Source organism: Ambystoma mexicanum, chromosome 7q (assembly GCF_040938575.1).
Source record: "Ambystoma mexicanum isolate Mex_15411 chromosome 7q, UKY_AmexF1_1, whole genome shotgun sequence".
NCBI lineage: Eukaryota > Metazoa > Chordata > Amphibia > Caudata > Ambystomatidae > Ambystoma > Ambystoma mexicanum.
In genome coordinates this window covers 174764239-174788247 of record NC_090941.1, presented here as the reverse complement: position 1 = coordinate 174788247, position 24009 = coordinate 174764239, and the positions used below count along the sequence as shown (strand labels likewise).

The window sequence follows — 24009 nt, the reverse complement described above, 5'->3', positions numbered from 1 at the left end:
GCTGACCGCAGACCCAGTAATTGTCCATCACTGCAGCTGTCCCTTTCTTGAGATCTGGGATGTATGTTTTGTTGCATTTGTTGTTGGCCTCCACAAAGATGCTTCCCTCATTGTAAAAGCACAGTTCAGTTTTGCCACATGCTCATTTCAGTATTCTCAGCACACATCTTTAACCCTTTTGATAACTTCAACAAATCCCACAAGGCCTCCTGTCATGCAGCTCATTGCAATCTCTTGCCACCTGTTTGCCACAAACGTTGCACCTTTCAGCTTCATGGATGGGGTCTGTAAACACTGGATGCTTTTTGGACTCAGGAGTTTGTCTGGGTCCATCGTCACGAGTAGTACACTCTGTGCCTGGAAAGTGCTTCGCAATCTGCATACGTCAGATGGACCAAACATTGGGACTCCAAAAGCTGAGTTTATTTTCTTGCAGCATCAATACCTTGGGCCCTCCCTCCCCCCCGCTATGTGTGGTATCAAAGAACAAATGTAATGGCTCCCATAAACCCTCTTTTCCCCACCAAGTGCATGTCTGCGTACCAGCTATTACTCAATTCTGGGAAGTGCACATCTTCTATAACATTTCGACTTGTCCTCTATACTCGTCATATTTTACTCTTGAGCTATCTTCGGTAACATTTTAATGTACTAGCATGTGAAGCAGTAGAACGAAAACTTACATTTGTAGTCCTGTTGGGAAACGCATTCGGAAATAATGACATAGCTAGCTTTGCAAACTTCCCCATTTCTTCCCGAGTGGTATGTACATTACTGACAGTTGAGTTGGTTTCCATGTTAATAATGGTGGTGTTCTTTCCCAGTTTCCCATCACTGAAGAGATATTTGCAGTGTAAGACATATTGGCAGTGTTAGTATCCCCTGTGCCCCCTCCCCTTTTATATGCCCCTCCCAATAAAACTACATTCTAAATAATACCTAATCCAAACATAGAGATAGCAAATGGTGTAGCTACACAATACATAACCCACATATAGGTAGAGGAAAACATGGTTACTGTAGACTGCTCATGAGAATGAGGGCATGACCGTTCTCCGAATGTGTTTATGCATTTGTATTTTCATCATGGAAAGAAAAGAAAAAAGTAACACATCGTTTTTATTTTGTTTTGTTGCAAGTTATAGTTGTGTACACACATTCCGCAGTATCACTTGTGTCAAAGAATCACTTTACGTCATAGTTCTTACACGTCTACATTTTGTTCAACCTGAGTGGGGGGTGCTGCATGGGGGTCGCTGCGGACGTCTGAAAGATTTATCCAGTACTGCAGCTCCCGAACCTTTAAGTGGAGTGGCATAGATGACCGTGAACGGGCCTTTGTACCTAGGCTCACTCCACCAATATTTTTAACAGATATCTTGCCTGGGAAGAGCTGAAGAGGAGGTGACCTCACTGGATCAGATGCAGCGCTGGTGGTGTCTTCAGACCATAGTGGTGCTATCTGTTGAGGGATGCATTTTATTGCTTTTGTTAAGGCAGAGAGATAATCCTTAAATTCGTCCCCTAGAACAGACGCAGCCCTGTGAGCATCTGAAGCTTTTCTGACTGTGGATAGGGGCATGTGAATTTGCCGCCCTGTTACCACCTCATTTCGTGATAAATGAAAATCCTTGCAGCAGTGGAGTAACTTTGCTGAAAATGTTGGGGGGGACATGACAAGTGAAAGAACGGGGCAGGTTGGAGGAAGGGCGGACAGTGGCTCAGAGGGAGAATACTAAACTACTATAACACAAGAGTTAATTGCCAGCAGTCTTATAACTTTCATAAGACTGGTGCTGTATCTTTAAAATTCAATTCTAAAGACACTCCAGTCTTCTGAAACGTATAACACTACAGTTGGTCTTTAGAATTCACTGCATTGACAACAGTAAAAAAGCCTGCACCCCCTCCCCCTAAAGAGGGCCTGCAAGCATGCAGAAGGGGGCCGGTGTTAGATTATTGCCACCAGGGCACTGACTCAAACAAGCATTTAGGCAGAATACAAAATGGATGCCGCAAGATTTTAAAACTGCACATTAGGTTGCTTATTCTCATTTCATTAATTACTTGCAACAGTATATCATTAAAATTCAGGTATGTTTTCCTGTATTCAAATGACCCTAATCAGTAGCGTACTGAGCGGGAGGTCAGACCGGGACATTTGTCAGTGGGGTGCCACTCCCGTTCTGCACCTCAAAGAGGGTGCCCAACAGAAAAGGTGTTCCACTGGTAGGACAATGTGTGCAAAGCAATTCCTGCTCAGCACGCTTATGTCCTGACAACAGGACACCTTACCCTTTCCAAACGGTACAGGTGTACCGCTGCCAGGACAATGTTCCAAGAGTTCCGGTAAGCAGAGGGTCCTCATGTTTCTCTGTCAACAAAGAATTGCACTGTGAGCCATCAGGCACTGATGAAAAGGGAGGGGGCGACTATTAGCAGGGACTTTTGTCCCTTTAGAAATGTGAATGGGAGGGAGTGATCAAAGTGAGAAGGGTGCATAATGTTGCATGTTTTATTAAATAATTTCTATGGCTTTAAAACCCAAGGGGGATTTGTTAGGCTCACGTTAATTGGCATGATGCTATTGGGACTTTGCATTCAGGATGGGAGAATAAAACTAAAGCCATACTTTCATTACTCAAAATATTTCTATGACAATGTATATAGTGTACCGTTAGTTTACTATGAACGGCTAGCTTATTATTTAATGTGATTTGCTTCCAAGGCATTGCCAGAAATAACTATTTAAATAACTATTTAAGCACATGAAATGTAAAGCAAAACCTCAAATATCTATATCAACAAAACCTGGGAATATGTACACAGTTGCTTAAATCGGTTTCACCATTTAAACAAAGTGTGCGATCCTGGGCAGTTCATTTAATCCCATGGTGTCTTACCTGAAGCTCTGTAGGTGATTCTGATTTGCTTCAAAGCTTATGTTAATATACCATGGTATTATAATAAAGCATAATGACTATAGAGTTCCTCCATATATAACAATAGTGCAATATAGGTATTGTGCACCACAAAGTTATTTGCCACTTGGCTTACTTATGGCAACTTATTCTAAAGTCACTTCCATGGTGCCTCCGCGTATCAAAGACTAATGATGCTCCTTGCAATGCCCTTTTCTGTGAAGTCACTTCTGTTGATGCAATCCATATACAAATTAAATTAGGAGGTTTCCATGTATTTTGCCCTAGAGCGCCTGGCCAAAGCTCTAATAGACGACTTTACTGCATCTGCAATGAACCCGCAGTTTTTTTTTTTGTGTAAAAATGCCATCTGCCACTAATGTTACCAAAAAATTCGATTGGGGCAGGGTTGGGCTTTTTGGGTGTGTGAATGAAACTATTACACGCATTGCATTTCGTGGCTCACCTCATCTGTCACTCTTGCAATGCTGGATTTTCCCCTGACGCCAAATGTGATTGTCCAAATGTGCCTCGTCACTACGGTCAGCCCGTCAGCCCAACCCTCCAACAAAAATACATGCACCTGAGCTCAGCTTGACATTATGTAATGAGACCGCGTGAGCCTGGCTGGGCACCTCAGCCAGGCTCAAGCTGTCCCATTACATGATCAATGAATGTGGCCCCCGACCCTCCCACCAAAGATGGGGGCGAAGGGGGGGGACAAAAAGGCATGCCACAAAAGTTGGGTGGGACTTGTCCTCCCGCCATCCCCCATATCCCTCTACAATTACGCCCATGCCTTGCAGCAGGGCTGTGTGCATGCAACACTAATAACTACTGTGCCAGGTTGATCTCTTCTTAAAGTAAAGTGTTCATTGTAGTTCCAACTAACAGAAAAGGTAATGAAAACTGATGAAATAAAGAAATGTTCAAAAATGTAGGACTCCAAGCCTATGGTTGTGATCCTTTCTCCTAGATTCCTTCTTGTTCTACTTTCTTTCCTTTTGGGCCTCTCAAGCCTGTATTTTCTTAACCAAAGGTCACTGGGTAGTTATATTCCCACTGCTTCATCCCAACACCTTGGCACACTCACTTTACCAAACGTAGGATTCCTTTTGATTTAATTATAATTTTTGCATTTTGGGTGCAGGTCTCAGACTCGCAGGGTGCGAGTCCTCGACTTCCAAGATTCAGAACTGCTTGGTTTACTCTCCTGCCCAAGCAATTGTCCCCTCGTGGACTGTCTCTTTGGGTGTGGGATCCCAGACTTGCATTGTATCTGCTTGTTCTTCTCCCCTGCCAAGCAAACAACTCTTCGTTGTTTGTTCCTTTTGTATAGTTTGGGTCCCAGACCCACTTATTCTTGGTTTCTCATAAGGGTGCATGTCCCAGACACTCACTTTGTTCCCAGGGTCCCAGACCCTCTTACTCCAGCTTCTGCCTTCTCTCTCTTGCTTTCCTGGACCTCCAGCACCTAACCCGCATACCTGGTTGTCTCTTCTGTGCCTATAGCAGCATTTCCGAGCAGCTGCTTCGTCTCTCGAGGCTCTGGGAAAAGTCTCACCCCTAGGGACGACATCCTCAGATTCGCCACATAGCACATTAGGTTGCCTAGTTCTTGGCTTGCCCATTTAACAATTGGGGGGGGGATTCCTTTCCATTGCTGCTTTCATTTGAGCTCATTTCACCAGACTTCAAAAATACCATTTGCTGCTGTTCTATATGTGTGCCTGCTTTGTGTAACTAACTTGTTTCAACTCAATTTGTCACACGTCAAAGCAGTTTTTCTGTGTCTGGCAGTTGTTAATGCAGTTTTAGCCACAATTTTGAGGGAAACGTCTGACCAACATTGCATTGTGCATTGATGTGACTTTAAACCTGGGGTGGGTGCGGCACCCAATCTGATTGTGGGCTGAATCAAATGATCCAAGCCAGTGTTTCAAGCAAGCTCACAGATGCTTGCAATTTTTCCCTTCCTCTCCCCATCACTTTCCATGTCAGTTTCCACTCTCCTGTTGCCACCCCTCCTCCACGTACCGGTAGGTTGGGGCCCAGTGCTCCGCTCCTCTCCAGGTCCCGAGCCTCCATGGAAATGGTAGCGGGGCGCCGTACAGAGCCTTATCTTCCATGTGTATTGCAGCCACGTTGGGTGAGTGTTTGAAAGAATGGGTTGGGCCGAGCACGCAACTAGTTCTATTCTTTCAGACAAATTGCTATCTGCACAGTGGGACGAATTGCTATCTGCACAGTGGGACGTAAACCTCGGATACCAAAAGCAATAATCACCAGGCCCACTAACTCCATGGGGCAGTAACGATTCTGGGGCTTGGTGTTTACGCCCCTCACTTTGCTCAGGCCTATAGCTTGTGGCATGACCAGCGGACGAGCCGTGACGCTAGTAGGCCTGTTTTTTTTTTTTTTTTTTTTAATTTATTTTTGTTGTTTTAAAGTACATCTTTTTCTAAGCACCAAGCATCGAATTTTTTATTTTATTTTTTTTTCTAGGCATTCATCTCGAGGTTATGGTGTTTTTGACCTTTCCTTACTGTTTGTATTTTAACTTTATTAAAATGCCTTGATTCGTTATGCTGCTTTTTTAGTTGTACTTGACAGTGATCTTCACAAGAGGACCCTTGTCCTGAACTTGCTATCAAACTGAGAGCAAATGTGCCTCTTTAGAACTAATTGTGCTGTAATTTGTATGCTATTTTGACTAAAGACTACATGTAATGTTTTCCTATCTGACAAAGCATCTTGTGTGGGCTATGCAATCTGTTAACGGGAGCCATTGATGTGTGGCAAAATGTGTTGTGTTTAACTCTCTTACGATGTCAGAGAGCAGTGTTTTTTTAACTTGCTGGAGTTTGCCAGCTTGAAGGCTCAGATGGAGCTGCATGCCAAAGTCAAGAATACGGGTATTTATGGTGTTGATGGCTGAAATACTGCCTCTGGAGGAGAGGAAGGAAAACTATGGCTTGTGGTGCTATGTTAGAAAAGATAATGAAAGCTGACCAGAGCCAATACAAGCAAGTCCTGTGTTTGTTGCGGACCCGGACCAAATTGTATGTCTTGGAGGGGTGAGGGTGATGGGAGAGCTAGAACTTCAATCATTTGGCGTTCATCCAGTAGCTTATTTTCTGCATTCGGGCAATGAGTGCATGGTGGTGGGGTTGTGGTAGTAGACCGATTGGGAGTGGTTCCAGTCTAGGCGAAGCGGAAACTGGGTGTTCGTCTGATCCTTTGGAGTTCACTCTGTCTGCAAGTGGTCTGAGATAGATTGATGCAAAGTTGGCATTAAGCAGGACTTTGAGATTCTGCATGCGTTGCCGCAAGGAATAAGGAATCGTGGGAATAGCATGCTGCTTTGTGGTCGGAGTTGTTTGAAAGAGAAATCCCATGTTCGTATAGTACATCACACCAGCTATGGTACTGCATGCACTGAAGGATCTCTTGGCCACTCGACTTAGAATCATCTAAAATGTCCACCAGAAGTAGGGTGTCAACGTGTCGATGACAGCTGCCATCCTCTGGTTTCATAAGTGAGGACACAAATTCATGGTCCTACCTGGTGTGAAATCCTGACCTGACAGGACAGAGAAGGAATTTTCCCATGGTATATAAAAATGTTATTATTTAATTGCGACTCGCTCAAGAAATATCTGTAAGCTCCTTTTATTTCACTGATCTGTTTTCCATTATCTCTTCTGGTACGTTTGAGTTTCTTACCCACGCCGCCTGGTCCACATTGTCTCCACACCTCACAATTTGTGGTGGATTTCGGCAATAACAAAAAAATTTTACATTTAGTGGGCATTTTCTCCAGTTTTTGCCTAATTTACTCTTGGGTATTTACTTGGCATTCATGTGCTGAGAAGTGTTGACGGGCATGCATGACTGGGAAAAGTGAATGTACGAGTTCCAGAATTGAAGTTGTACCTATTGTGCGAGTTGGTGCATTGCAAGGGAGACTTTTGTTGGAGTGAGTACTACTTTATCCACTGCCCAGGAAGCATTACATGTTTGTCCTGAAACTAAATATTGGATAGAGGTGGTGTAGTCTACCCTACTGTAACATTGTAAACTGTGCAACCACTAAACTCGGGCTCAAATCCTGGCTGTCCACTTGACACGTGTGATCCCGATAGCCTTTTACTTGACTGTGCATTGTTTTCTATGGGATCCCCCAGCCGTGACTCAGTTTATTGCAGTAGTCTCACTCCTGCTTGATTAGTAGTCTACATAGTGTTGCTTCTGTAGGAGGTTTTAATCGGGACCCCAAACCAGGCGCACACAATATTCCTTAAGCTCTTTTTATGAATCTGGGACCCCCCAATTTAATAACCTTCATTTCTTACAGCTTCCCTCCCCTTTTTGGAACCAGAAACTCACAGGGTTGCACAGAAGATATGTTTATTAACCAAATTGAAATAATAAAATCAATTTTAAATATCAATAAATTCATGACTAAATAAACACACTAGTCCCCCTCGGTTTTTAATGCTCTAGTTCTGAAATAGAAACTTGTGTATCGTACACGTCAGCATAGGTGTTGGGGGGGTTGGGGGGCGGGGCGGGATTGATCGGACAAAGGTACTAGATTTCTTGTCAACACTTTTATTTAAATAATAATGGTGTTTGGAAAAATGCTGCGCTAACGCTGTGAGGGATTTCCCTGTCTCAATAAACTAGTGAAACGGTCTTTGTCAGGATGAACAAAATAAAATTCTCCGTCCTATGTCCAAAACCTGATCTGACCCTCCCACTCGGTGGAACAAGGGGACAATAAAATGTCTCTCGGCTGCTCTGCTGCAGCCTTGTTCAGTTCTATAGCACAGTTCCAATATGAAAAGCAACAACCAAGTGTTCCAAAAAGAAAGTTCCGCCAACCCGAAGGGGTTGCTTTCCTTCCTTTTTGATGGTGTTTACCAGTTCCCACAAATGGTCTCTCTTTAAGTCACAGCCTTGATTTACTCTCATGCCAAGGTCTGCGTTCCTGATTTGCCAGTCTAAGCTACTTCGTCTACTATCCTGCTAGGGGTTTCCAAGTTAGAGGAACTTTAATGTATATTTTATTCTATTTCGTCTGTCTCTCTGGTAAAGTGGCTTTTCTCTCCTTCCCACTTTATCAATCACTTCCTTATTACAATGTGCTCCTTTATTTGTTATGCCGCTTCTTTGGGGGATTATTACTCTTTGGGGTTGTCTTGGGTCTCCTGTCAGCCCTGTGGTAACCCCCGCCCCCTTTTCTTATTTTTGTTTTTTTGTTGGCATCCACTACTTCCAAAAAATGGTACTTTTTTTTTTTGTTTTTTTTTAGATTCAGCGCCGCAGCCCGGTTCATCTCGTCACGGGGTCTGGTGCTACCAGCAGTGCCTGCTTAAGCTGCTCTGTGGTACGGCTTGCCTTCCAGCTCATCAGTTGGTCCCTGTGGGACTTCCACAGCTGTTACCGCTTTTCCTCCAAGTGGCACCACCGGCACCAGCTGACAAAGGGGTTGTCCTCTGGGCTTCCTCCTTGATACTGCATTGTAGTCACAGGAGACAATCCGGCTCGGCGGGATACCCTCCCTGTGTCCAGGTACCCGACCTCCGCCGTCAGCTGATGCTGGTTCGGGGTTTGCAGACAAGTGCCTTCCACACGCCGACTACAGTCTCTTGGCCTACAGGGATGTCGCTGCCTGTACTACTCATGGTTGCCGCTTATACTCCGATAGCCCTTGTCCACGCTCCAAGGAGGTGGCGGGGTTGTCTGACAATCAGTCGGATGTTTCAATGTTTGTACGTTATTGGGAGTTTTGTTACTCCGTGGTGTGACGAATCAACTTCCACAGCACCAGTGGTCCAGGGATGAATATCTGTTTCTAAACCATCAATCAGCCCCACACTGCTAGTACACCAGAAGGGATCCAAACAGATTTGAAACACCCATGGTAACGTGGACGGAACCGCAGGCTTATGTCTGAAAGGTCGTGGATCGTTGGTTAGTTGCAACACAGCAAAAATAGTTATTACCCAATGATAAAAGGGACTGTCCAGTCAAGGTTGTATAAAAAGATCTAGTTTATTATTATCACAACAGACCGTTCTAGGACACTGCAAAATACAACCCATCCTTGGAATGCCGAGGACAGACAGTTTCAAGAAGAAAAGTGATGCACTCTGGATACCGACAGGAGGATAGCTAGTAAAGTAATTAATCACAATGTTCAAGGATTCTTGGTCTCGGCACAAAGGGAGCAATGGGTCGTAAAATTTCACTATCGGCCTTTGGAGAAGAACCAGGGGGACCGAACCACAATGTACCTTGTGCTTGTTAGAAGTTCTTGGTGTTTGACAGGGTTGAATCTGTTCCAGGGCGCTTTGCAGCACATATGACAGAGGTCCAGATGGGAGACCGCTGCGGGTATCGGACACCGGGCAGTTCGGCAAGCGAGGCTGGATGGACGGCTGCAGGCTGACCTACGTGGCCGTTTGGGGGGGTCAAGAGTAGTCTTGTGCTGGCTGGTGGGACTGAAACACTGGTTGAGGAGTCTCGGACGATGTTTGGGACTGCAGCGTGATAACATTCAGTTGCAGTTCGAGGGGCTCAACTGTGTTGAATGTCCTTTCAGGTGGATGCTGGTCGATGCACTCCTAACTTCGTTGCTGGGCTTGTGTCGTCCTTTAAGGCGGACAGCCCTAAACTGTGGAGAGTGTTTCAGGCAACAGCCTTGTCCTTCAGTTCAGAGACTCTCTGGCACTTCCCACCTTGGAAACGTGCTGGCAGAGCCTAGCAGGGCACGCTGTGTGCTGGCTGGGTAGCACTTTTGGAGCTGCTGGAAGGTCTGCTGGATTCAGTATATCCCTCTGTTCCCTGGGAGATGTTTGGGAGGTCATGCTTCCCTCTTGGATGTCCTGGCCTTCCTTCACTGGCGGATGATGTTAGGGAGACTGTACCTTCAGCCAGGGTCCAATGATGAGTTTTTCTTTCCTGCTTCTGGAATCCATATCAATACCTACAGTGTCGGTCTTTATTGCGATCCCTTCCTTCTATTCTTCCCTATTGGTATTTAATATATATTATATGCAACCCCCACCCCCAAATAACTGGGGTCCCACTCGTGCTATGGGTTACATTCAGGTCTACTTGCATGGCCTGTGTTTCTTAAAATGACTTCTCTGAAAATCATTTGCTGTTAAACGCACCATTTCAACACATTTTTAAAAAATATAATTGTGGAAACTGCGAAGTTTACAGGTTATATGGGAAGAAATGAATGATTCTGCCCTTTTTGCCTCTAGCTTTTTAAAAAGATGTTATCCTTGCTTTCTTTTTCTCGCTCCTTAAATCTGCTCTCTCGCTTATTCCCCTCCCCCTTTATCCCTCGGGTGTTTAATTGTTTAGTTTACATTCTGATATCTGAATTATTTGTTGTTCACTGTTTAACTCCTTGTTATTGCCGTTGGACACTCCTGTCGGTTTCCCCTTTTACTCTCCTCCCTTTTCTGGACACCCCTCGAGCGCCTGCGCCGGTCTCCTTTTTATCATTTGTCTTTGGTCCAGGTGTTGGTGCTTTTTAACGTCCTCTGAAGCCGAAGTCCAAACGGCTTAGCGCTTGTGCTGCCCACGGGCGGCGGCGCAGGAGGAGCTAAGGGGCAGGCTAATCCCACCCCCCCAGCGGCGAGGCGGGTGCGGGGCGTGTCGGTGAGGTGACCTCAGAGGAATGGCAGCAGCCCCAGAGCAGACACCTCGCCTGGCTGCAGTGGGCATGTGCGGATTACAATGACCGCCTGAGGGGAGTCCAGTGCGGAGCCAGCAGCGTGTCAAAAAAACGGAAAACGAGAGTGGGCTGCTCTGGCAGGAGGCGCCAAAACAAGCAGGTTGTACGTACGAACCCCTTTTCGAAATCTCCGTTGTGGACAGAATGGCCCCAAGTGTTTTTTTTTTATTTAGGAACGCTTCCCGCTTCCTTGTTGCCGTCCTCGCACTCGCCTCGCTCTGTGTGAAGCCCTGCCTACTGCCACCACAGAGCAGGACGCCGGCAGAGGCTCCTCAGGCGCCGGTCCCCGCCGGCTACCGGTGCTGGCTCGGGAATGAAAGGAGCACTGTACGGTGGCGCTGCTGCCATTTTCCTATTGGGGGGGGGGGGGGGGGTGCTGCAGCACCAGCGTCCACTCTCAATTCACGTTTATTCTACAGAGACCTCGAGGTTCGTGGGACCCTCATGAACGTGATGGCGCGTAGTATGTGGTCCAAAAGTTGTGGTGCGTGTCCCATTTAACCAACCGGCTGGGTCAGCCAGGATGCAAACCAAACCAAGAAGAGTGGGACGCTGCTCAGGGGGGCCAGGGTGCGCTTTCCTTAAGTTTCAGATATTCTGAACATAATTTGCCCTTGCTGCTGTTGGCTGCGTTTCTGCGCTGTTCCCTCCACTTCATATGAAAGAAGCCCAACGTGAAGATGATCAGAATGAAGTCAATGATAAATGCAAAGGTCTTCTCCTTGGTGGCTCTTTTTTTATACTGCAGAGTCTATAGCGCCAAATCTTCACGTTACCAACGGCAACTGGGCACTATAGTTGTGGTCTCCTAGTTTTGATTTCATACCCCACCGGCACCCTAATTTTATCAATCAGCATCACCCTCCGCGCAAATCTTATGTTAACCTGGGATATAAAATAAAATGAGATGATCTGTGTTTGCATCTCTTCTCTTGTAGATCTCTTCCTGGTGTCTAGACCACCTCCCCTATCGCCTGACGATACGTGAATATACACCTCAGTTGTAGCCGCGTTGTGTTATGCCACAAAATTCATCCATTTCAAATAAAAATGTATTAACGCTGGATCTTTGAATTGTTGGTACACCTTTGATATACTTGGGCGGAGCAGTTGCCATGGAAACCCGACTATATTTTTGTGGTTGGTGTACATGTTTGTTTGGTATTTACTAACAATATTGCATTCTGCTCTCCTCGTGGTTTTTGATCTATTGATTCGGACGTGGTCATTTGGCCACATCGTTTCCTGTGGTGTTTATAGGCTTTTGCAGGAAGAAAATTAAAATCATTTTAGGAAACCACGTTTTCTTATACATCGGTCGCTGCATCATGGATAAGTGGTAGGGTGGGTTAAGATGAGTTTGTCTTCAGTCATTCAAGCGAAACTTGTAGCCCTCTAAATGTTTTGGATTACACATTCACAATGCGCTGTACTGGCTAGGGCTGATGGGAGTTGTAGTCCAAAACAGCTGACGGTCCATACCTTGTGCGCCAATGCTTTAATGGCTCCTTGTCGCAGACTGGGCACAGGATTTTGCAGAGTGCATCTGATCTGTGAATAAAGCTCTGTGGGTGTGATTAGTAGGTAGGCAGCATTTTTGGATGTGTGGTTCATGTGCGCACTGTATGGCATGCTGTCCAACGCATCTAAACCGGCTTATGAGCATGGGGTGAAATGTATATTGTAAATCGGGTGCTGTGCAGTCAGGATCCTGAAGCATGGGTAAACTAAATAGAAGGGATGGAGATGCTTAAGAGAGCATGCAGTCACCTACTAACTGGACCGAGGTGGGGCATGTTCATCATACATGCTTCATTGATGAAGTGCTCAAATGTGTGACCTCGTACTACTGAAAGATGCTCGCTTGTGCAGTAGGGTGTTTTATTCGGTGAGGAGGGGATGTTCCGCGCACCCAATAAGCCATGCACAATTTTTATTTATTGAATACAGTTCTTTTTCTGAACCTGGGACCCTCAATTTAACATGGTTTCCAGACAGCCACTCTTCCCTTTGTCAGAAGGGTTTTGCAGGTCAATTTGTTAATAAAATGGAGATAATTTAATCAAGCTCCGTTATGTCCAACGTAAGTTATTACTACAATGAAGAATGTTCAATACACTGGTCACTTCATTGTTTAAAAGGCATTAACTTGAAAGTAGGCTTTTTAAAGCACATGCATCACCATATTTGCATTTGATTTACTCTGAGCACACCTCTACTATGCATTGAATAGTAGATGAGGGCTCAGGCTAAAGTTGTCATTTTTATAGAAAACCAAATTAAATCCGAACACCCCTGCCCATCTAAGTCTTTCTGTCTCATTATTAAACAGTGATGCCCCCTCTCTTACTCGATGGACATGTCAGAATTTCAAACCATGTTTTAGAAAACTCAAGTGAAAGACTGGCTACTTGACATTCCTGCATGTAAGTCGCTTATATAGAGGAAAACTGTCTGTTAAACATGTATGCTTGCTAGATTTTCTTCAAAGCAGTGCCGTACCGGGTTTAGGGGAGGATGGGGGGGGTGGAGGGGTCCAGTTTGCGTCTCCCAGTCACTCTTTGAAGAGCCAGACCGGGGCATTGTGAGCGGGACACCTCTCCCGTTCAGCACCGCCATTGACAATGAGGCTACTGAACGGGAAAGGTGTCCCACTGGCAGGACAAAGAGGGTGCGGAGCAGGTGGTGTTCCTCCTCAGCACCCTCATTTTCCTGGCAGGAGGACACCTTTCCCGTTAGGCACTCTCATTGTCAATCTGGGTGCTGAATGGGAGATGTGTCCTTCTTCCGGGACAATGAGGGTGCAGTCCGAGCAGGAGCACACGCCAAACAGGTGTCCACGTCGGATCCCGCTCTTGGCCACTAGACTGGGGCGATGCTGGACATGGACACCCAACTGTGCCGTGCGCTCTGCCTTGAGTACCAGTCCTGGGCGCATTAACTAGTCTGACTTCAGAAATAAGTGGGGTCATTTCTTTCTGGAGTCGGAGTGCGTCCCAGTCCAGAAAGAAATGATCAGACTTCCTTCTGAAGTCAGACTAGTGAATGCACCCAGAAGGTAATGGAACGGGTAAGAAACATTTTTTTTTATGTGCGTGTGTATATTTATGTATTCCTGGTGCTGTGTTGTGTGTTTATAATGTATGTGTAATGTGTGAATGTTGTGTGAGTGCGTGTGTTTTTGACTGGCAGTGGAGGAGTAGCTGATTTTGGCAGGTAGAGGTGAGAGGCGGTGTGCCATAATGGCACTGCCACTTTTTTAATGGGCATCCACAAGACTCCAAGTATTGTATGTGTTATTACAGGTCTAGATTGGCATTTGGGGGCAGCCAGTCTAGCTCTTTCTTACTGTGGTATGACAATTTTCTTTCTGGGCACCCATGATGAACTGTTGGTTTATCATAAATGCCCAGAAAAAATAATTTATACCACAGTATGCAAGGTCTAGACAGGCTGCTCCCAAATGCTGGTCTAGCCAAGTAATAACGCATTGCATACTTGGTTTAAAACTTGCCTAGTCTGGCACTTTGGGACAGCCAGTCTATCCCTTTCTTACAGTGGCATGAAGGTTTTTTTTTTTTTTTTCTGGGCATCCTGTCTAGGACTGCAGTGTGGTCGTATGCTCCAGGTATGTGCCCTCCATGCACAATGTGGTGGCCATAGCAGGAGCACGCTGTGTGCCCCACTTCAGGCAGTTGACTGCAATGCAGGCCCATTAAGGGACAGAGCCAGAAGCAGAGCAGGAGCACACTGCTCCGAATGTTGCATGGATATTGTAAAGAGTTAAGTCATCGTATTGGTCGCAGGAAAAATTGCCAATTTGGCCTTCCTTCATTTTCCAACGTGTATTTGGGGGAGAAAAGTTATGACTTTTTTTCATGGCTCGCCTCTCACTGTTGCAATGCTGAATACGCCCCTGCTTCAGAGGTGGGTCTAATTTCTCTAACATAATTTGGTCAGTGTATATGATTGGATAATGTTCCAAAAGTGACATCACACTAAACCATCCCCTTGCTCATTGGACATATTAATGAAGAGGACAGTCTGTTACTTAGCAGTTTGTCAGATTGCTCTCACTCCGATGAATCCAATGATGTTAGCCTGATTTTTGGCATGATCTACAATGTTTGTGTGATACATTTTAGTTTTTTGCTCTCCGACACTGTTATTGTTTTCTCAGTTCAGAATAATGGCCTTGCCAGCACGGACACTAGAATATATGAATCGCTAATGCGTAGTTTCTGCTAAAGAAAAATAATCATTTGCCTAACTTGCATTTTTAAACAATTATCAAAAATCGTTTTACATTTAGTTAATGAGTGTTTCACCCTGAACAATAAAGAAATACGCTTCTATATTTTCTTTAGAAATTATAAACACAAATGTGATTCCATATGTACAATTTACATAGTGCATTTTTTTTATTTTTTACATATAACATGTACTCGTGATATGAAATGGCATACCATCCTCTTCCTGAAAACACATATGGTGTCATTCTCTTTGAAACGTGGAGCTAGCCTTTCATGACCCCTGAGAATGTGATTTGCGAGGGGACTCGGGTAATCGAAAGCTCTTTAAGCAGAGAGCTGCCAATGGCCATTTATGATCCAGTCCCACCCCCTTGAGTGATTCTAGCACCTGTATATTTCTTGTCATACACTAGGTCTCTGAGGGTATGGCTTTCGTTATCTTGCCTGAATTGAAGATTTGATTGGGAGGAGGCTACTGCTCAGAATGTATTACTTTTAGGGCATTTTGTCTAGGCTCATTGACAAATGGAGATGTTAAATAGTAGGATTTGTTCTGCCATGGAAGGCCTGGCTTCTGAGAATAAAAGGTACAGGCAGAGATATAAAGTTTATAGTTCAGCTTCAAAGCCTGTGTTTAGACTTTTCTCATGGGATAGCATCCTCCAGCCCTGAAGCTGTTGGAGTAATTGCAATTTTACATTCTATGTCCACAGCTGCCTTTCTTTTTTTTTTTTTCCTCGTTGCAACTGTCACCTTAAACAGAGCAATGTTGTACGTTTTTCTTCACAATGAAACTCCTGTCAAACGTTTACATTTTAAAAATCAGTTTCTTTATAAAAGGCTGATTCTTTTTTTATTTTATTCCAGTCCTGTAAAGAAGAAAGCAAACACAATGCAGACCTCAATTTGTTTTTGACTCTTATGAAATGCTGTGCTTTTTATCCCAGATGGGACTGCTCTCCCTTTAGTAAAGGGCTGCTGAACATTTTGTTAACTGGGAAGATTTATTTTGGGCCATGTCAGCAACTTTGGATGTATATTTTGGTTGTAGATGGGCAGCTAACAGCACACATTTCCTCGCATTTGGCTTTTTCAGATGCTGTGCATAGGTTGCAGCTCGCATTTTTGTTTTTAAGTTCAGTGCTTTTCTCTGCATTTTTGTATACGTTTTTATTACAGTACACTGCTGAATTTATTTGGGCTTCTGTAGGAACACTATTTCCAGACAAAGAATACTTTGCATTCACTGTAAATGAAACATTATGCGCAAATCCAAAGGCTGTCAAATTATTTTAGCAATCGACTATAGGCAGGATCTTGCGTGTGGGATTGTGGTGCACTGTGTGTTGCTAAATCAGTGGCTTAAGTCTGTTATAAGGCTGGGATCGTAAGGATGTTTTATTGTATGTTGTGGAGCCTTGTTAGTAAAAACTAGACATGGCGGATGGTGTCTCGCAGCACGGGCGATGTGGCCGTTTTGCCATGCGGCCTAGGAATGTCTCGACCTAAGTTTGTGCCCTAGCAGTAGAACAATGGGGATTGTAATATGGGGGTGGGAGACACGTTTGTATTTAACGTGTGGGGCTCTATTGTATTAGTATTTAACTTTTCCGTCCATTTAAACTATTATGCGATGAGGGGGTGATGGAGAATTAAAGGAAAATTGAGATGATAGCAAAGTAAACAAAATATTGCAAAAGAAAGATTGGGTTGAAAGGTTGGAAAGCACATGGAAGTGAAATGGCAAATGAGGCAGGAAAAGGCAAGTAGAAAGGTTGAGTGAAGAAATATAAATAGGAAGGCAGGGGAAGAACGAAATGTAAATGCAAAGGAAGTGAAAAGGAAGGTATGTGGGATCGTGAATGAAAGTAGTTTGCTGAAGTCACGCCTACAAATGGGTTATGGGGTGATGTTAAAACTGTGGGCAATGTCTCAATAATGTTGCACATTAAAGGATGCTGTGGTGAGTTTGAGGACCCCCCACCCTTCTTCCTTATGAGGCAAGTAAGCCATAGGGGATGGGCCACTAAATAATGCTTTTCCCAGATGGTAGAAGGGGGTGGGGGGGTGGTCCCCATAGTTGCACCACCGTCAGCAAGTTCTGATATCCCTCAAGTTGTTGCCAGCCCCTTCTGAAAAGTAACAGAATATCTTGCATGGGGGTTTAAAAGAAAGCCCTGGTACGAAACCCTACTATGTATCACGCTGGGAACGGGAACCTACGAAGATGGAGGATCCCAGATCCGATCTGTTAAATACTGTGGTGGAGTGCCTCCTGAGGGCATGACCCGAAAGTTCTTTCAGGCTGGCTTGCTGGGCCCCTGTGACTCTGTAGTATCCCACTAAAGGTTTCTGAATTCCTACTTTTAACACCAGAGGATTGATGGTTAAAAACATCTGCTCTTACCGCAGTTCAAGAAACTCTGGTTACTTGGTCTATCATTTTCTGGGTTACTAGAGTCCAGTGTAAAACTTGCTTCTCATACGGGATGTGCTAAAAACACCAGAGCAGCGTGTAAGCTAGCAGTACAGCATTGAAAGACGTGAGCTTGGAACCCAGGCAGAAACAAGCCGACAGTTCCCAAACTCCCCATTAGCAGTTAGTCAGCCTGCAGCTCCTACGCTCAGAGAGTGGTGACTACCTGTAGCAGCTTCTCCAGAGGAGGGGGTGGGGGAATAGCAGCACCCTAATTGAGAGGACCAGCACCCTAGGCACAGGTGGACCTTGGAAGAGGGAAGCTTAAGCAAAGGGTATTCTTGGTTGATCTGTGGCAGAAGAGGAGGGAGTGTGGGGGAGACATATTGGCTGCCTGAAAAGCGCTCTAGTTGAGGAGGGAGCAGGTTGTGATGAAATGACGGCTGCAGTAGTACAGGGAGAAGTAGTGGCTAAAACTCATTCTCAGCCCCACGCTACTAGTAAAGCAAGAGTGATCCCAATCATAAAGGTGAACAAGGCACAACCCGAATGGTGTATCGCCTTTGAATTTTAGGGTAGTGTAGGTCGATGGCAGACGATGCTCTTCATAAGGGGAAGTGAGCTAGCTACATTATCAACACAAACTGCTTTAGTTCAAATCGACCAACTGTCGAATGAAAGTTCTGTTTAAAAATTGAACCTTTTTTCATTAAACTAAAAACACAGACAATTAAAAACACTCAGAACCCCCAGGCACTCTTAGTCTTGTAGAGAGGGGGAGGACAGGCAATACTCACCAGCAATGTCATTTAAAAGAATATCTTTGGGGAAAAGGTAGAGCGAGTGTTGTCTTTAGTCACTGGGGCCCTCTGAGGTGGGCCAAAGGGGATAAGACACTACAAATATGTTTTCTTTGTTCTTGCAACTCAACAGCGTCAAGCTGGCTGAATACAACAGTTTTGTTCACGAGCAGCAACAGCATGTGGCCGATGAAGCTTGGGGACAGGCAGGCGATGTCTGGGTCGGTGTAGCTCACCAGAAGTTCGATTCAGGAACCAGAGCTGTTCCTTGACTTCTGGGTTTCTACGATGCCCTGTTCAGGGTCTTGTCATGATGCCTACCCCCGGGCATCCAGATCAAGCCCATCAGCCCCGGGAGCAGGCGTCCAGATATTTAATAAAACCCCAGCAGCCCCGGCTGGGGGCTGTCTGGGTTCAGTCCTGGCGGCTTAGGCGCCAGGCTCATAGACTTTACTTACCTCATGCAGACCCTGCTGCAAATGAATCCAAGCGAAGGTGAGCCCTGGATGGGACTATTTTACTACAGGGACTATTTTTTTACTTGGCTGTGGTTCTAGGGACTTCTTACCTGCAACTACTTTGGAGGCTATTTAAACCACGCCCGAACAGCAGCACATGCTTCGCGTTATTCTGCATCCAGCAGCGTAACGCTCACCGTGCCTGCAGTCAGCATCCAGTCTTCAGCCACGCCCGTCTCGAATCCAGAGCTCCTAGCAATAGAAGAAGGAAAGGTTAGAATACAGATATTTCAATCCTTACCTGGATTCCGGATCCATCACGTCTTCGAACTTGAAAAGGACATTATTCTACACGCGTCGCATCGCCAGCTGCAGCGCTGCGCCATACTCACCAGTCCTCACAGCATTTTCCGATCCGGCACAGCCTCCATCATTTTCTTCGCCGAATTCCACCATCTAGGGAACAAAACAAACATAAGGTGAGCCGATAGAGCCAACAAATACAACCTCTCCACCATAGACTTACCTGATTAACAACCGGAGGCATTATTCTGTAACAAACCGCAACTTCTTACGCTGCACCTGTAAGAGAGAAACCAGCAATTTAAATACACGCATCTTTTACCAGACAGTGTTGGGTAATACAGACTCTTACCTGAACACCATCAGCTGCCACAAGACAATCTTCTCTTGGATCCAGCTGCAACACAAGAAAGGAATGTACAAGAGTGAACATCGGACATATTTAACTTTATACTTAGGGGTTCTCGCCTGGAACCTCGGAGTCAATATTCATCCAGAACTCTTCCAACGCCTTCAAACCAGTGAAGTAACTGGTATCTACGCGCCCCTGCAATCCACGCAGGATGGAGAGCTCATCATTTACAAACACAAGGTGAGTTTGCTGAAAATGAATATCGGTGGTGATTAGTGGGAAGAACAGTGGGGTGCCATTACTAGAACTCACGGGTGGCTAAATCCCCTTCTCCACTTGCAGGAGAATACTTCAACGGGTCAAGCAGACGAGATTAGGCGGTCCAGTCCAGTCTGTCATCTCTGCACTACGCTTCACGTTGGAGGAGGTCGCAGCTGTCCGGATCCGATCGACGCACCTGTGGGAGCCAATTGAGCGTAACAGAGCGCAAAGCTTATTTACAAATCCCCACCCGGGCTTTATGGAAACCTCCGAAACAGACCAACTAGCCCAATTATTAGGGGATCATAAGGCGGAAGTGCGCTCTGCGCGCCAAGAGACTAATGCCCTCAGGAGAGAACTGATTGTGTCAAAGGAACGCACAGATGATCTTGCTAGACAACTGCTGCAAAATCAAGCTGGGCAAACACCCCTACCTGGACTCTGAGGGGGGGGGAAAGGTAGAGGGGGTAAACCCAGCACCTGTTTCATCGAGTAATCCTACGAGGGGCTATTCCTTTAGCTCCACCCGAACGCTTTGCTGGGGACCCAAAAAGGTTCGCAGTGTTTATGAATCAATGCCGCTTGCACTTTTTATGCAAACCTGGAGCTTTTCCAAATGACCAAGCCAAAGTAGCCTTGGTACTATCATATCTTAGTGGCAGCACAGCTGACTGGTCAATTCCACTAGTCAACCAGGATGACCCTCTTCTTCGGGATTTTCAGTGTTTTCAAAGAAGCATGGAAAGACTAATCGCCAGACATTCACAGGGACAGGCCCTGGATAACGAACTTTTATCCCTACGACAGGGTAATCAGGATCTGCTAACCTATATTGCAACCTTCAATAGGTTGGTGGTGGAAACCGGATGGCCTGAGGAGAAAAGAATTACATTATTTCATCGTGGGCTTAGGGGAGAACTCCAAGATGTTTTGGCTCAAGTTGTGAACCCACCTCAGGATTGCGCAGAATATATAGACTTAGTGGTCCAGTTAGACCACCGACTTCAGAATAGAAAGGTTGATCGAGCTAAGTTCGAGAGTCTGGTATGGGTTAAACCCAATGTTACCCTCCAAGGAACAGATGCATCAGATCCTATGCAGATCGGGGGGGGTTAAAGGACCCTTAACTCAAAAGGAAAGAGAAAAGAGACGGCAGATGCAATCTTGTCTGTACTGTGGAACCGCAGGACATTTTCTATGGGATTGCCCTATAAAAGCACTCAAAGTAGTAGGAGTTGCTGACAAAAGTCAAATAGAGCCTGATTCGGGAAATGACCACGCCCGACAAGCGTAGAGGTCCGCTTGCCGAGCTTAAAGAAGGACACTCGGACCTCCCACCTAATTACACCAATAGTTCTAATTGATCCAAGGCAGCCATCACGTATGCACGCAGTAAGGGCATACATTGATAGCGGGGCCGTAGGAAACTACATGGACCACAAATTGGCCTCAAGGATGAATCTACCCCTTTGCAAAAAGACCGCTTCGGATGTCATCACCACAGTCGATGGAACTGAAAATGCCTCTGGGCCTGTAACTCATTCCACTACTGAGCTGACACTGTTTGGTCAAGATGGGCATCGAGAAACTATTGTGTTTGATTTAATCAAGGTCCCGCAATTCCAAATAATTCTGGGAATGCCATGGTTGGAAACGCATCCTTGTATTGATTGGCGAGAGAAGAGTGACCTTCCCGGATTGTGCACACACCTGTTACCCAGAAAAAACCTTGAACAAAAGCCTGGCCACCGTCACTAATCCAGTTGTGCAGTTACCTCAGGAATATCAAGAATTTCAGGATGTTTTACCAAAAAGAACCGGCAAATACCTTCCCACCTCACAGATCATACGATTGTCAAATCGACCTAGTACCCGGTGCACAACCTCCATGCAGTAGAATCTACGCCCTTACGGAACCCGAAAATCTTCAACTACGACAATATCTGGACCAATCAATACCTTGCTAATGGCTTCATTCGTCCATCCAAATCTCCTGCATCCTCAGCTTTTTGTTCGTGCCTAAAAAGGAAGGTGACCTTAGAACGTGCATAGACTACCGCGCATTAGATCAGATTACGGTAAAAAACCGATACCCATTGCCTCTGATCCCCGAATTACTAGACCAAGTAAAGGATGCTTGTATCTACACCAAGTTAGACCTCCGAGGGGCATATCATCTGGTACGTGTAAAGAAAGGCGATGAATGGAAGACTGCCTTTCGCACCAAGTACGGGTTATTCGAATAGCAGGTGATGCCCTTCGGGTTGTGCAATGCACCAGCAGCCTTCCAGTATTTTATGAACGATGTCCTTCGTGAACTCATTGACGTCTGTGTTGTCGTATACATAGACGATATTCTAGTGTACTCCTCCTCAGAATCAGACCATGTGAAGCACGTTCGTGCAGTCCTTGAGAAACTACGCCAGCACAAGTTATACGCAAAATTGGAGAAATGTGTTTTTCATTCTACAGAAGTTGAATTCCTGGGATTTATCCTGACTCCAAAAGGAGTTCGAATGGACTCTCGAAAGGTGGACGCAATCCTCAAGGTGGCCATCACCCAGTTCAGTTAAAGCGGTACAAAGCATGCTTGGATTTGCTCATTTCTATCGCAGATTTATTCCTGAATTCTCACATATTGTACACCCCATCACAGCACTTTTGAGAAAAAACAAACATTTTTTGTGGACTGAAGAGGCTGAAAGAGCCTTCCAAGAGCTAAAATCGAAATTCACGTCTGCACCTGTCTTAAAGCATCCACGCCCTGAGCTTCCATACATAGTTGAAACCGATGCATCCAGTTTAGCCATGGGAGCTGTCCTGTCCCAGAAGGATCCCGAAACCGGTCAACTTCATCCAGTAGCATTCTGGTCAAGAAATTTCTCAGCACCCAAATTAAACTATGCGGTTACTGATAAGGAGTTATTAGCCATCAAGTCTGCCTTCAAGGTTTGGCGGCATTATCTTCTCGGTGCCAGGCATACCATTACGGTAATCACTGACCACCGTAACTTGCAGTATTTAAAAACAGCCAAGGCCCAATCATCGCGTCAACTTCGGTGGGCATTATTCTTTGCCGAATTCGATTTCGTGATCACTTATCGCCCAGGTTGTAAAAACGGCAAGGCAGATACCTTATCCCGAATAGGGATGGGAGAAGTATATCCGAACCCGGAACCGGTGCCTATAATTTCAGAACAAAGAATTCTTGGCATAACTACTCTACAGACTCTAGAAGACATTCATTTAAAAATCCAACAACTTTTCGATCCAGCAGCCCTGCAGGACTGGGTAAAGAAAGGCCAAGATTATTCAGTCATCAATGACCTACCTTACTATCAAGGGCGTCTATTTCTACCACATAAGGAACTACAAGAACTAGTCATCTCCAATTATCATGACGCCCTTATGGAAGGACACCCAGGTATCGCAAAAACTGAAGCTAAAATTAAAAGACAATTCTGGTGGCCCACCTGGCGAAAGGACGTAAAGTCATTTGTGATGTCTAGTGGTATCGACGCCCAAAACAAAAATCAGAAGAAAAAACCAGCGGGCCTTTTACAACCTTTGGATATTCCACCTACACCACGGCACACCTTGTCTTTAGACTTCATTACAGATCTACCTCCGTATAATGGATTTAACACCATTCTAGTTATTGCAGATCTTTTTTCCAAAATGGGCCACTTTATTCCTTTAAAAGGATTACCTTCCGCTTCGATTTTGGCCAAGGAATTTCTCAAAAACATTGTTCGAATCCATGGATTTCCTTCCGTATTGGTCTCTGACCGAGGTAGTCAATTCATTTAGCAATTTTGGAAGAAATGCTGTCAATTGTCGCAAATCGACGTAAGGCTATCAACCAGTTACCACCCCCAAACTGATGGTCAGACGGAGAGGACCAACCAGACTCTTGAACAATACCTACGTTGTATGCTACACCAAACCGAAAGCAATTGGAAAGATATTTTATGGATTTCCGAATACGAATACAAAAACTCTGTACATTCAGGAACCGGACAAAGACCCTTTTATACCATATATGGACATCCTCGAACCTCAGAACTTGATTCGCCTCAACACTTAGAGTGCAGATGAGTCACTGCAGGCATTTCTATTACACAAGCCTTTAAGGAAGCAATGGAACACTTGAAACAAGCAAAAGAGAAATGCAAGAAAAATGCTGATCGACATAGAAGTGAAACTCCACAATAACAGATTGGAGATCAAGTTTGGCTGGCTACAAAACATATGCCTCTAAAGGGAACTCGAATTTTCAATAATCCTAGATATTTGGGACCTTGCACCATTAAGGCCATTATCAACAAGGTGGCCGTCAAATTGGAATTACCCTGTAATATGCGGATTCATCCTGTCTTTCATGTTTCACTTCTAAAACCAGTTCAACCTGGGACAAGGTTAAACAAACCACCTGATCCCATCCTAATAGATGGAGAACCTGAATTCGAGGTAAAAAATATCCTGG

The 24009-nt window shown here is 45.1% G+C and overlaps 1 protein-coding gene across 9 annotated transcripts in view; it reads left to right on the top strand.

The window, feature by feature from the left end:
- The window catches only part of FARP1 (FERM, ARH/RhoGEF and pleckstrin domain protein 1), a 1178254-nt gene that overhangs the window by 55582 nt on the left and 1098663 nt on the right, over nt 1–24009 (top strand). For 2 of the 9 annotated variants that reach the window (XM_069640746.1, XM_069640743.1), the window contains exon 1: nt 10648–10783. The exons of 4 other annotated variants lie outside the window; for them this stretch is intronic. The gene's annotated coding sequence lies outside the window, so the exon portion shown is untranslated. Of the gene's footprint in view, nt 1–10623; nt 10784–24009 lie in introns of those variants that run through there. 3 more of the 9 variants (XM_069640750.1, XM_069640751.1, XM_069640744.1) reach the window with 3 other exon arrangements.